General features: G+C 41.4%; 1 protein-coding gene across 2 annotated transcripts in view; it reads right to left on the bottom strand.

Annotated features, from left to right (window-relative positions):
* TULP4 (TUB like protein 4) overlaps positions 1-11305 on the bottom strand; it is a 230741-nt gene extending 219436 nt beyond the window's left edge. Inside the window, exon 1 of one of the 2 annotated variants that reach the window (XM_049654512.1) lies at positions 10595-11305. The gene's annotated coding sequence lies outside the window, so the exon portion shown is untranslated. The other variant, XM_049654510.1, reaches the window with a different exon arrangement.
* Between the last annotated feature and the right edge of the window lie 1194 nt (positions 11306-12499).

The following is a 12499-nucleotide window of genomic DNA, read 5'->3' as shown; positions in this document are numbered from 1 at the left end:
CTGAGCCGAAGCCGGACGCTCAACCGACTGCGCCACCCAGGCGCCCCTGAAGTGTACACTTTAAAAATAGTTAAAATGGGGCGCCTGGGTGGCGCAGTCGGTTGAGCGTCCGGCTTCGGCTCAGGTCACGATCTCGCGGTCCGTGAGTTCGAGCCCCGCGTCAGGCTCTGGGCTGATGGCTCGGAGCCTGGAGCCTGCTTCCGATTCTGTGTCTCCCTCTCTCTCTGCCCCTCCCCCGTTCATGCTCTGTCTCTCTCTGTCCCAAAAATAAAAAAATAAAAAATGTTAAAAAAAAAAAAAAAAAAGTTTAAGAAGAAAGCCAGGAGAGGGGCACCTGGGTGGCTCAGTCAGCTGGGCATCTGACTTCGGCTCAGGTCATGATCTCACGGTTCGTGAGTTCCAGCCCCACATCGGGCTCTGTGCTGACAGCTCAGAGCCTGGAGCCTGCTTCAGATTCTGTGTCTCCCTCTTTCTATGCCCCTCCCCGTTCACACTGTCTCTCTCAAAAATAAACATTAAAAAAAAATTAAATAAAGCCAGTATTTGCCTTACTTGAGCCAAAATTTCCTTCTTAGCCATTACTTTTAACCCACCTCAACTCTTTTTTTTCCTTAAAGTTTCTTTATGATATTGAGAGAGAGAGAGTATACAAACAAGCAGGGGAGAGGCTCAGAGAGAGGGAGAAAGAGAATCCCAAGGAGGCTCTGCATTGTCAGCGCAGAGCCCGACATGGGGCTCAAACTCACAAACCATGAGTCATGACCTGAGCCAAAACCAAGACTCAGATGCTTAACCAACTGAGCCACCCAGACGCCCCAAGCTACCTCAACTCTTTTGTGGAAGAAGTCCAGGGTCTAAGTAAGTAAATTAAGTTCTCATCAAATAAAATTTCTCGTAAGCTGGACAGGCAAGGAAGTGAAACAGGAATGAATGGGACCAGGAATCAGAAGACAGAATCTGGTTGGCTCTGCCGGTTAGTGGCAGGGAGGCCTCGAGCAGCACGCAGCTTCCCCAACGTCGGCTGCCCATCCGTATGTAAATGTGCAGACTATTTGCTCCACGCTTTACCAACAAATAAAAATCAAAAGTGATGTTCATAAAAATGCTCTGGAGAACGTAACATGCTTTATAAACTAAAAGGTGATACCTTGTCAAACTCACAATATTAACTTGATCTTTTTTCCTGTTGCCATATGGTATCACATGAAATTAGACCTTTCATATATGCTTTTCTGCTTTTACATTATTACTTCTTACTTGTCATTTTGAAGGCACTGAGTCTCCCCAGCCCTCAGAGCTCTGCATTTTTGATGAGAGAGGTACAGCTCAAGGCTTTCTATTTAAGATCTGACATTTCGGGGGCATCCCCCATGGTTTGTGAAAAGAAGCCCACAGAAGAAGAAAAGGTCAGATGGGATACAGAGCTTCGCACGACCTACATGCAACACTCCCAATTTTCATTCAACAGCAGGGCTCTTCCAGCACTATTTTAGAATACCACCTGGCTTTTAAATCATGTAAAGCAGTAACAAATGTTTCCTACCCTGTTGAAGGCAGGAAATTTCGCAGAGTAAGGAGCATGCTAGAGCAGTCGTCCAGAGGGTGTCTTCCATTGCAGCCATGTTTACTCAGGTGCTAATCATGCCCTTCCCCTTGTCCAAACCCCAGTAATACAGTATACTTCATACAACCTACATGTTCTGAAAAGGAAAACTGAGTTTTAATTTTAAATATACTCTAAGTCAAATGGGCAAAAAAAAAAAAAAACAAAAAAAAAACAAACTCTTTTACAACTGATGTACAAATAAAGCAGATCACATACATTTGGGAAGATAACAAACTAACACCTTTATAAATTCCTAAATTCTCAAATGGCACTAATTCCCAGAATTATGAGACCACTCTTTTCTTCACCTTGCAATCACTAAGTGACACTGTCAAATCTCCTTGGATTACTGCATATAGGTTCACAACCCACACAAAATATTCAATCCCAATAAATTCATAGAGGGCTCTCAAATTCATACAGGGGATCTGTGTGTGTAACCAAACAACTAAAAATGGAAACAGCTATTTTTCATAACCTTGGAAATCAGTGGAATACATGATCTGCCAATGACCTGGCGGCCCCCATGGGATAATTAACAGCAAGGATGGACAATCCACTGATACATCCTTTTTTAAATTTATTTTATTTTATTCCAGTGTCATTAACATATAGTGTTATATTAGTTTCAGGTGAACAATGTAGTGATTCAACAGTTCCATACATCATTCTGATACATCCTCATTTAAGTGAATGTGATGAAAAGTTAAAAGCGGATTTTAGAAAAAAAATTACACAAGGATTTTTTCTGATAGCAAGCTCTTCCTGTGCCTTTAAATTTTAATTTAAAATATTTTCTTTATTTTCAAGTTTTCAGGAATACCTTCCACATCAAGCTACCCTGCTTAAACTTTGACCACAATTTCTCAGAGTTCAAACAATCCTGATATGAAAACAGGTTATAATGCGTTTTACTAAAAAAGACATTTAATTTTAGAAAAAGCAATTTCAGAATCTGTTTAACAGGTTCATCTCCTCAACTTACAGGATTTTTTTTTGTTGGTAACGGTAGCATCTTTTTGATGGTAGTGTCTTGTTTTGTTTTAGTTGACTTTACTGTTTAGTTTTCCTTTAAATTTTAATCCAAAGTTTATGCGGTTTCACAGTTTGGGTCCTTTCATAATTGCTAACAATTACAGGGTATCCCTGACACTTTTTGCAAATCATAGCAAGGAAATCCTTTCCGCTGAACCTCAATGACTTCTTCAACTACTCCATATCCTCCCACAGTTTACCATGAGTGTCAGTCACCATTTTCGATGATCACTCAGTTCTTCCCAGAAAATTCTGGAACACACGGAAAACAGTCTCTCTAGACACTTGGTTTAATATGGAAAACACGAGTGTTGGTGGCCATGTCTGCCACAGGGACTGAGGAATAGAGGATGCTGGTCTGTGACAGAAGAGAAGAACTAGAAGCATTGAGGGAAGCTAAGAGAGGGGGCCAGAGAGAAGGAAAGAGCTAACAGGACATTCAGGGAGTGTCCCAGTCTCTGGGTCGCATCCGAGACCCAGCTGTATCCCTGCCAATATTGAAGTACACAGCTCAGAAAACTTCCACTAACTTCCCTTCTTCATGCAAGTTCAGTTAGGGCTTTTTTACTTATAACCCAAAAACCTCTAATAATAGAGGGCTCCACAGTCCCTTCTATTGACTGTTTTGAAAAAGGCAAGACAGAAACCTACAGGTGGGGGTGACTGGGTGACTCAGTTGGTTAAGCGTCCGACTTCAGTTCAGGTCACAATCTCACAGTTCATGAGTTCAAGCCCCGTGGACAGCACAAAGCCGGCTTCAGTTTCTGTCCCCCTCTCTCTCTGCTCGTGCTCACGCTCTTTTTCTCTCAAAAATAAATGAACATAAGAAAGAAAGAAAGAAAGAAAGAAACAAACAAACCTACAGGTGGTAGACTGAACCCAGCAGGGTCCGTAGCCAGAAGGCAACAGGTGCCACCCCAGACCTTGCTTCTCTGGCAGGAGTTACACAGGATAACTCCAAACACACACATCCTCACCAGGGCCACCACAGTTCAGCTCCTCTAGTTAACACAGCAAGTAATGCTACGTTACAGAAGTGAGCTGTTCTCTATTCTACACCCCTGCTTTAAGTATAAATCAGGAGACAAGGAGCAGCTCTCAGAAAAAACCACTCTGCCTGGAAGCAGAGCCTCCCAGGGCAAGAGCAGCAAACCAAACCCAGAGAAATGGGGGCAGAGCACCTCGATTCTACTTCGCCAGCTCCCATACGGAAAGGAAGTATATTCCAGTTTAAAATCCAGAGGGATAGCACATTAGAAATAGCAAGCACGCTGATAATTTTTTATATGTATTTGATACGGGGAAAAGCAGCATTCGCTATTTTTTAAGTACTTAGTGAAAACATCATGGTGGTCACACAATAGTATGAATATACTTAATGCCACTGAACTATATACTTATAAATGATTAAAACGATAAATTTTGTTACCACAATTTAAAACAAAAACAAAAAAACATGACACATTTAAAGAGTTACAGAGACAGACTGAACCCCTCAGTGGCAAACACCATGTACAGTGTTACATGGGATAGTCATGTATGAATGTAATGTGTTTCCTTGCCATGGGCAAGTCAGCACAGAACTGAGACAGACTTGATGGTCAATCTGGGCAGGGAGGCAAAAAGAGCTGTGGTTTTTCAGGGCATGGGGGTGGGGGCTGTTGAACCCAAGCAGCCATCTCCTGAAATTAGTAATAATGAAAAATCACTCTACACAGTCTTATGTTCCCCCACCTCCTAATACCTGATCAGCGTGGTCTTAACATTACTAATTCCTAAGTATTTCAACATAAACTCCTCAGAAGTCACTGCTGGTTTCCTATCAGCCACAAACAGATGGCAACCCAGAAGAGTCCTGTTCCCATTATGCCAACTTGGCGGGAGGCTCACCTGCCACTACCTGAAACATGGATCCCTCCCACTTGTACACAGAAGGCTCCCAAACACAACTAAAATCCCGCCCGGATGCCCACTGATCAGCATCCTTAAAAGCATGGGGGGGAAGTCTCATTACAACTCCACTAATTAATAAGCATAGGGAGGGACTACATCACATCCTAATATAATTACAGGAACACCGCAGCCTCCATCGCACTTCCACTCTACGGTTCAGGCAGCTTCCCCGCCTGCCTGCACTGGGACGTAATCCAGTTTTGCGAACATATCCATATGTATGAGAATCAGAACAGATCTTATTATATCAAACCTGGAGAAAAACCTTTGGAGATGCTAAAAGTTCAATTTCAGATATATTAATGTATCCTTAAAATTTTATTTACAATGGAAGTATCTATCCTGTTTTTGTAACCCCAACACAGATCTCTCAGCTGCAATTTTTTACCTTAAATGATTCAAACCCTAAGAGAATGACAGACATTCATTCACAAATGATGCCTAAATTAAAAAACACGAAGCAGCGTGTGTGCATGTGCGCGTGTGTGTGTATACTGGCAAGGAGGAAGAATCTGGATTATTTACTTCATCCGATTCCAACCAGAGATGCTGTGTTTCCTGGATGTACTTGCTAATTGCCAGGGCCTTTACCACTGACTACTCCTTGCCTGCTCAAATCAAAAACTGACTCTTTGATATGTTAAGCCACGATTTTCTTTAGCAGGGGCAGCTTAACTATAGCTCACTGCCCTCCTGCCATATTTAAATCCTTCAATCGCTCTTCTTTTGCAATAGAAACCAAAATCTTTAAACATGGGATACAAAGCCCAACAGGAAAAGGAATCTCTCAGCAATGCCTCTGCATTTCCTCAAGGAAGCCATCTCTGATGTGCTGATTAGATCAAATTCTACCTTTATACCTTGTACTTCTCCTTCATGGTATGAATGAATGAATCAATCAATCAATCCCCTGATCTGGTAGCTACTACATAGATTAGCATGTCTTTAGGTGTAAGTAACCAATAACCTCAACTCAAATTGCCTTAATCAACAAGGAAACTTATTTTGCATAACTCCAAAGGCAGGATGAGTGCTAGTCTCTGAGTAGTTTTCTCTGCTGTTTTTCTTGGCTCTGTCGTCTCCCGTGCACTGGCTTCATGTTCAGACTGTAGCAAAGTGACTAGAACAATTGTAGGCACCACATCCTGACACAACAATTTTCAGAAGAAAAGGACTATCTAGTGTGGTCATTTTAAGGTTGAGAAGTTTTCCAGAACCTCCTGGCAGACCACCGTCACATCTCACGGGCCAGGACCAGGTTTCTGGCTTACCCCTACAGCAATCACCTACAGAGAATGGACCCAACAGGAGTGGCTGTAACACATCAGGATTTACCCCCGTGCTAAGGATGGATCACTTTCTCTGCAGTCAAATGAGGACAAAGAAGAGGTCTAAACAAAACCCAATCTCATTACAAAGGAAGAAGGGAAGAAAAGATGTTAGACCATGAACTCAACAGGTCTGCTAATTATCAATCTGGAATATGTGCTCTGGTCACCAACATTAGACAAGACTGCCAACAGAAAACCTCCACCAGCCTCACCTGCAGTGCATCTATAAAACTGGCAGAACCACTCATCGGGTGCCTGGGTGGCCCAGTCGGTTAAGCGTCCGACTCTAGATTTCGGCTCAGGTCATCATCTCACCATTCATGGGTTTGAGCCCCATGTCGAACTGTCAGCGCAGAGCCTGCTTAGGATTCTCTCACTCCATCTCTGCCCCCTCCCCTGTGCACTCACTCTCTCTCTCTCAAAGTAAATAAATAAACCAAAAAAAAAAAAAAAAAAAAACTGGCAGGACCAGCTTGGAGGGGAGGCCACAGGGTGAGCAAAGGGATAAAAGAAAGACTGGTGGGCTGGTGCAGATTCAAGTCCCAAGACTTCTGATTAGCAGTTATGTGACAACAGTCAAATCCTTTGGCCTTGATTTTCTCATAAAATAAGAAAATATGTGCTTGCCATAATGTATAAGGTTGCTGCAAAGACCAAATAAAATGTAGGCATATGTGGAAAAATGCTTTGTAAATTAAGTATTATGCTTATGTAAGCAATTATTATTACTTCAATGGAAAAAAATCACAAGTCACTGAGAAAAATTGCAGGAAAAAAAAAAAAAGGCTGACTCCTATCTAGCCAAATGGAAGCAGTACAATCCACTAAAGGACATATGCTTTAAAAATTATATTCCAATTGGGGCACCTGGGTAGCTCAGTTGGTTAAGCATCGGACTTCATCTCGGGACACGATCTCACAGTTTGTGAGTTTGAGCCCTGCATCAGGCTCTGTCCTGACAGCTCAGAGTCTGAAGCCTGCTTTAGATTCTAGGTCTCCCTCTTTCTCTACCCCTCCCCCACTCTCACTGTGTCTCTCTCAAAAATAAATACAACATTAAAAAAAATTTTTTTTAATTATACTCCAATTAATTTACTTCTGGCTACGCTGGAGGCTTTCCAGTATGACTGACTGATTCTAACAGTTGGGATGGAATATAGCAATACTACAGAAAACCAAAGCCAGTGTCCTCCTTCTGCTCCTTCACTGATCTCTCCTCCTCAGGCCTGCACAGCCATCATGTTCTGACTGCTTTCTAGACAGAAAGGGTGTGTTTTCCAAGTCAGAAAAGGTTAAGAAAATTTTAGCATTTTTACTTAGAAAGAAGGCTGATTCCAATGCACAAGAAGCAGCTACTTGTTACCTGTGAGAAAGCTCAGCCCAATTCACATTAACGTATTTAAGTTGAGAAGTTTGTAGACAGTTAAGTACAAAGGCATCTAAGGCCTTCCTGCCAATGCTATTTCTACCAGGCAATGTAGGCATGAAGCCACCCAACATGGCTTCTGTTTTACCTAATTCCCTGCCTGCCCTCTCCAACTCTTACTTCTGTTCATCTGTCTCCATTTTGGGCTAGGGTAGAGAGGGGCAAGGAAGCCATAGATATTGAAGAGTAAGACAGGCACTGGTCTGTGCCATCCACATTTTTCTCCTTGGGTACCACACCTCATTTGGCAATAAAGTCAGAAGACTGGTCATGCCTAGCACCAAGATTCTGAAGGGTGAAAGTAGTGATATGCTGGGTTTACCTTGATGTATAGAGCATCAAAACTTGCTCACAGTGAGGGTGCCTTTCTCTCCTAGAGTTAAAAATCAACAACATATCATGATTTCCCACTCTGGTCCAGGCAGAAGCAAAATGAGTAACAGCATGAGAACGAAGATACCTTAGGAATGGAAAATGGAAGCAGCACAGGCAGTGTGGACAATTTGAGAGGCATCTCTAGGCCCAAGTTCCTTGGGTGTCTGTCACACAAGCACAACAGTGCCACTGCCAGGATCTATGCTCCCTGGGGGCACATGTGTCTGATAAGACCAGACCAGTAACCAAGAACATGATCCATCTAGGGTCGCCTGGGTGGCTCAGTTGGTTAAGCGTCCGACTTCAGCTCAGGTCATCTCGCGATCTGTGAGTTTGAGCCCCACATCAGGCTCTGTGCTGACAGCTCAGAGCCTGAAGCCTGCTTCAGATTCTGTGTCTCCCTCTCTCTCTACCCTTCCCCCACTCATGCTCTGTCTCTCTCTCTCAAAAAATAAACATTAAAAAGAAGAAGAAGAAGAAGAAGAAGAAGAAGAAGAAGAAGCAGCAGCAGCAGCAGCAGCAGCAGCAGATGCTCCCTCTAAATCCCCTGCATGTGAGAACGGGCTATAAACATTCTCCACAAACGTGCTGTAAGCACAGCTATTCTACAGAGCATGTTGCCGTTTATAGCCTCTTTAACACCCACCCCATTTAATGCAACCTAGCGCCCTGGGAGGACATTAGTGAAAACTCTGGTGAGATCTAAATGAAGTCAAGAGCTTAGTTAATAATCACGCACCAGTGTCTCAGCGCCTGGGTGGCTCAGTTGGTTAAGTGTCCCAACTCTTGGTTTTGACTCAGGTCATGATTTCACAGTTGTAAGATCAAGCCCCGCATCAGGGTCAGCGCAGAGCCTGCTTGGGGTTCTCTTCTCTCTCTCTCTTCACCCCTCCTCCCAAAATAAATAAACTTAAAAAAAATAAATAATGATGTACCAGTGTCTTAGTTTTGCCCATGTTCTGTAGTTACATAGGCTATTAACAGTAGAGGAAGCTGGGTGAAGGGCATACAGGAACTCCTTATACTATCTTTGCACCTTTTCTGTAAATCCAAAATTATTCCAAAATAAAAAACTTATTTTAAAAAGTTAATAATACTTGTCTGCTTAAAAGCAAGAGAGAAAGATAAAAAATACTCCAAGGAAAACTTTCTAAGAAAAACATCAAAGTCAAAACACGGAAAAAGGACTGGTAGACTTGAATACATAGAAAACATATACTTTTACACATCAAAAGTGTCATGAACAGACTTACAGTTGAAAGGCAACCAACAAACTGGGAAAATATTTATACAGCAAAAAGGGTTAGTATCCATAATATAGTAAACTTTTTAAAGAAAAAAAAAAGACTACATGCCTAGATGCTCTATCTGCTACAACTGCTTTCACACATTTCAGATCTATAGCATACCCAAACTCAAACTCAGAGGCTCTATAAACCACATGTTTCTTCCCGTTCTAAGCATTAGCTCCAATTCCCCCTAGCCTGGGAGTTCTGCTAGAGAAAGCAAAGCTTCAATTCAGCGTTCCAAGAGGCAGCTAGCTTCTGTTTAATTCGTTTGACCACTCTTAACCAAAGTCTCCTTCTAGAATCCAAAACTCTTTTCCTCTTTATGTTCTGAGTATGTCAAGCTTAGCTACTTGGTGCCCATAATAGTGAAAATAGGTCAAACCACAACCAGAAGTGAGAGCCCTGAGCAAAAACAAAGGCCCTGACTGGCAAACCAGACTCAAAACTTCTGTACCAGCCAATCAGGCAGTAGCCAAAAGAAAGCAGAAAGCCTGTGCCACAGGTAAACAGGCATCTCCCACTCAGAGCCCCACTTACTTGCATTTCTAGAGACAGAGTCAAAGAAAAAGCATCTTTTTTTTTTTTAATTTTTTTAACGTTTATTTATTTTTGAGACAGAGAGACAGAGCATGAACAGGGGAGGGGCAGAGAGAGAGAGAGATACAGAATCTGAAACAGGCTCCAGGCTCTGAGCCGTCAGCACAGAGCCCGACGCAGGGCTCGAACTCACAGACCGTGAGATCATGACCTGAGCCGAAGTCGGACGCTTAACCGACCAAGCCACCCAGGCGCCCCAAGAAAAAGCATCTTTTTAAACAACATACAGTGACATCTAACTCAGAAGTTTATATTCAAACCAATCTATCTTAGTAATTTACCGACTGTTGTTTTTTCTGTTTTTAAATTTAGAAGTAGGGGCACCTGGGTGGCTCAGTCAGCTGAGCGTCAGACTCTTGATTTCAGCTCAGGTCATGATCCCAGGGTTATGAGATGGAGTCCCATGTCAGGCTCAGCACTGAACGTGGAGCCTGCTTAAGATTCTCTCTTTCTCTTTCTCTTTCTCTCTCTCTCTCTCTCTCTCTCTCTCTCTCTCTCTCTCCCTCTGCCCCTCTCCCCTCTCCCTCAAATTTAAAAATTTTTAAAAACATTTAGGAGACTGAGAAAATATATAGAGAATATATATATTCAAAGAGAGAATATATGGAGTAGTCCTTCCTCTTATCCTCAAGGGATACATTCCAGCACCCCCCCCCATGCCTGAAACTGCAAACAGTACTGAACTCTACTTATGTTATGTTTTTCCCTATATACTTACCTATGATAAAACTTAATTTATAAATTAGGCACAATAAAAGATAAATAACTAACGATAAAACAGAACAATTACAACAATATACATAACAAAAGTTATGTGAATGTGGCCTCTCCCTTTCTCTGAAAATACCTTGTACTATACTCACCCTACTTCTTGTGATGATGTGAGATGATAAAATGCCTATGTGATAAGATGAATGATGCAAGCACTGTGAAGGAGCTTTAGGCTACCAGAGACCTTCTGATGCTACATCAGGAGGATCACCTGTTTCCAGACTGCAGTTGACAGCGGGTAACTGAAACCTAAAACCGCAGAAAGCAAAACTTCGGTAAGGGAGGACTACTGTACTTCTTTCGAGACGTCCCCATACATATATCACTTGTACTCAGTTAGAATATTAAGAATATTAGCCATACTATCATATTAAAAATTAAGTAGCAGAAAGTTATAAATCTCATGCTATATTGAAGTTCCACATATAAAACAATATAGAGGCCCAGAAACAAAATATTTTTCACATAGAAAAGAGTGTGACCATGATTAAAACCACTGGACTAAAAATTCAGTGGCTGATATACAATGGAGTATTACTTGGCAATCAAAAAGAATGAAATGTTGCCATTTGCAGCTACGTGGATAGAACTGGAGGGTATTATGCTAAGTGAAATTAGTCAGAGAAAGACAAAAATCATATGACTTCATTCATATCAGGGCTTTAAGAGACAAAACAGATGAACATGAGGGAAGGGAAACAAAAATAATATAAAAACAGGGGGGGACAAAACAGAAGAGACTCATAAATATGGAGAACAAACTGAGGGTTGCTGGAGGGCTTGTGGGAGGGTGGATGGGCTAAATGGGTAAGGGGCATTAAAGAATCTAGTCCTGAAATCATTGTTTCACTATATGCTAACTAATTTGGATATAAATTTTAAAAAATAAAAAAATAAACATTTAAAAAATAAACATTTAAAAAATTTAAAAAAAATTCAGTGGCTGAAAGTTTGCATCCCAATTGATTTACTCTCTTCTCCCCAATATTGGGGATCACTATTGCCTTACTTATATGGAGCTTCCTATGCTCTGAGATGGCCCACTTCTCAAAATCAGTATGTGGTAATAGCACTTAAGGCCAGGTGGACACAGAATGAAAACAAAGGATTTAAACCAAATCCTCACTTCTAGAAGCTCATTTGTGATCTAATTTGTGAATAAGGCCAGACTCCCCAGCACGCCTCCTTCTCCAGACGTATCACTTGGGTCCACTTTACCACTCGTTAGCATCAAAGGAGGTTCAACTCAAACCAATTTCGCTAGAAATTAACAATCCAGTAGAAGGTTTGATAATAACAGACTAAAATTAAAAGGTTGAAAGTAATTGGTTTAAATTGACCTCCACAGATTATTGGTATCTGCCACATGACAGTGCTTACCCCGATTCCACAAAAAGTTTTGGCTGTCTTCCATTCGCCAGAGAAACAGAATGATTCCCCAAAACCAAACACTTGCCATCTCTCCATGTCAGGTGAAAGAGAAAGAACTTCACCATATGAACACAGGCAAAGGAGAGCCAAAGAGGTTGCATTTCTATGATCATTAGTTTAGCCAAGGAGACCACAGTTACATGCAACACACAGAATGTGACATCCCTAAGCTCTCAGAATTAAAAACGATGCACCATCTCTGAACCACACGATCAACTTTGAGACGTTTCTACTTATTTACAATAAACGTAATACATTAAATTCATAGAGAGCTGATTTCAAATCACCTTGTAAACATTATTGCTTCTTTATATACCTCTGCAAAGGAAAGCATTTTTAGCCTAGGAAGGACCTCCAATGGTACTTAATGTTTCTGTATCACATTTCTTGCACATAAATACACATAAGATACAAATACTATTCACTATATTGTATCACAATTTTTTTCAAAACATTAATTTTAATTAATGAAAAACCTAAATAAACCTATTTCATAGAACAATGAAATTGTGAGGCTTGTTAGTAGCAGTGATTAAAAATTAAAGGTGATGTAATCAGATAAAACTGAATTATGGTGACAATCTGTGGGCTGCACATATCAGTACTTTGCTCTCCACTGACAATACACAGTCCTGGATGTCACAGCCATTACAATGGTGAGGAGGAGGGAGATGCAAAATCAAAT

The sequence above is a fragment of the Panthera uncia genome, assembly GCF_023721935.1.
Source record: "Panthera uncia isolate 11264 chromosome B2 unlocalized genomic scaffold, Puncia_PCG_1.0 HiC_scaffold_24, whole genome shotgun sequence".
In the NCBI taxonomy this organism is placed as follows: Eukaryota; Metazoa; Chordata; class Mammalia; order Carnivora; family Felidae; genus Panthera; species Panthera uncia.
The sequence above is the reverse complement of the archived record's forward strand: the minus strand, read 5'-3'. Positions and strand labels throughout refer to the sequence as shown.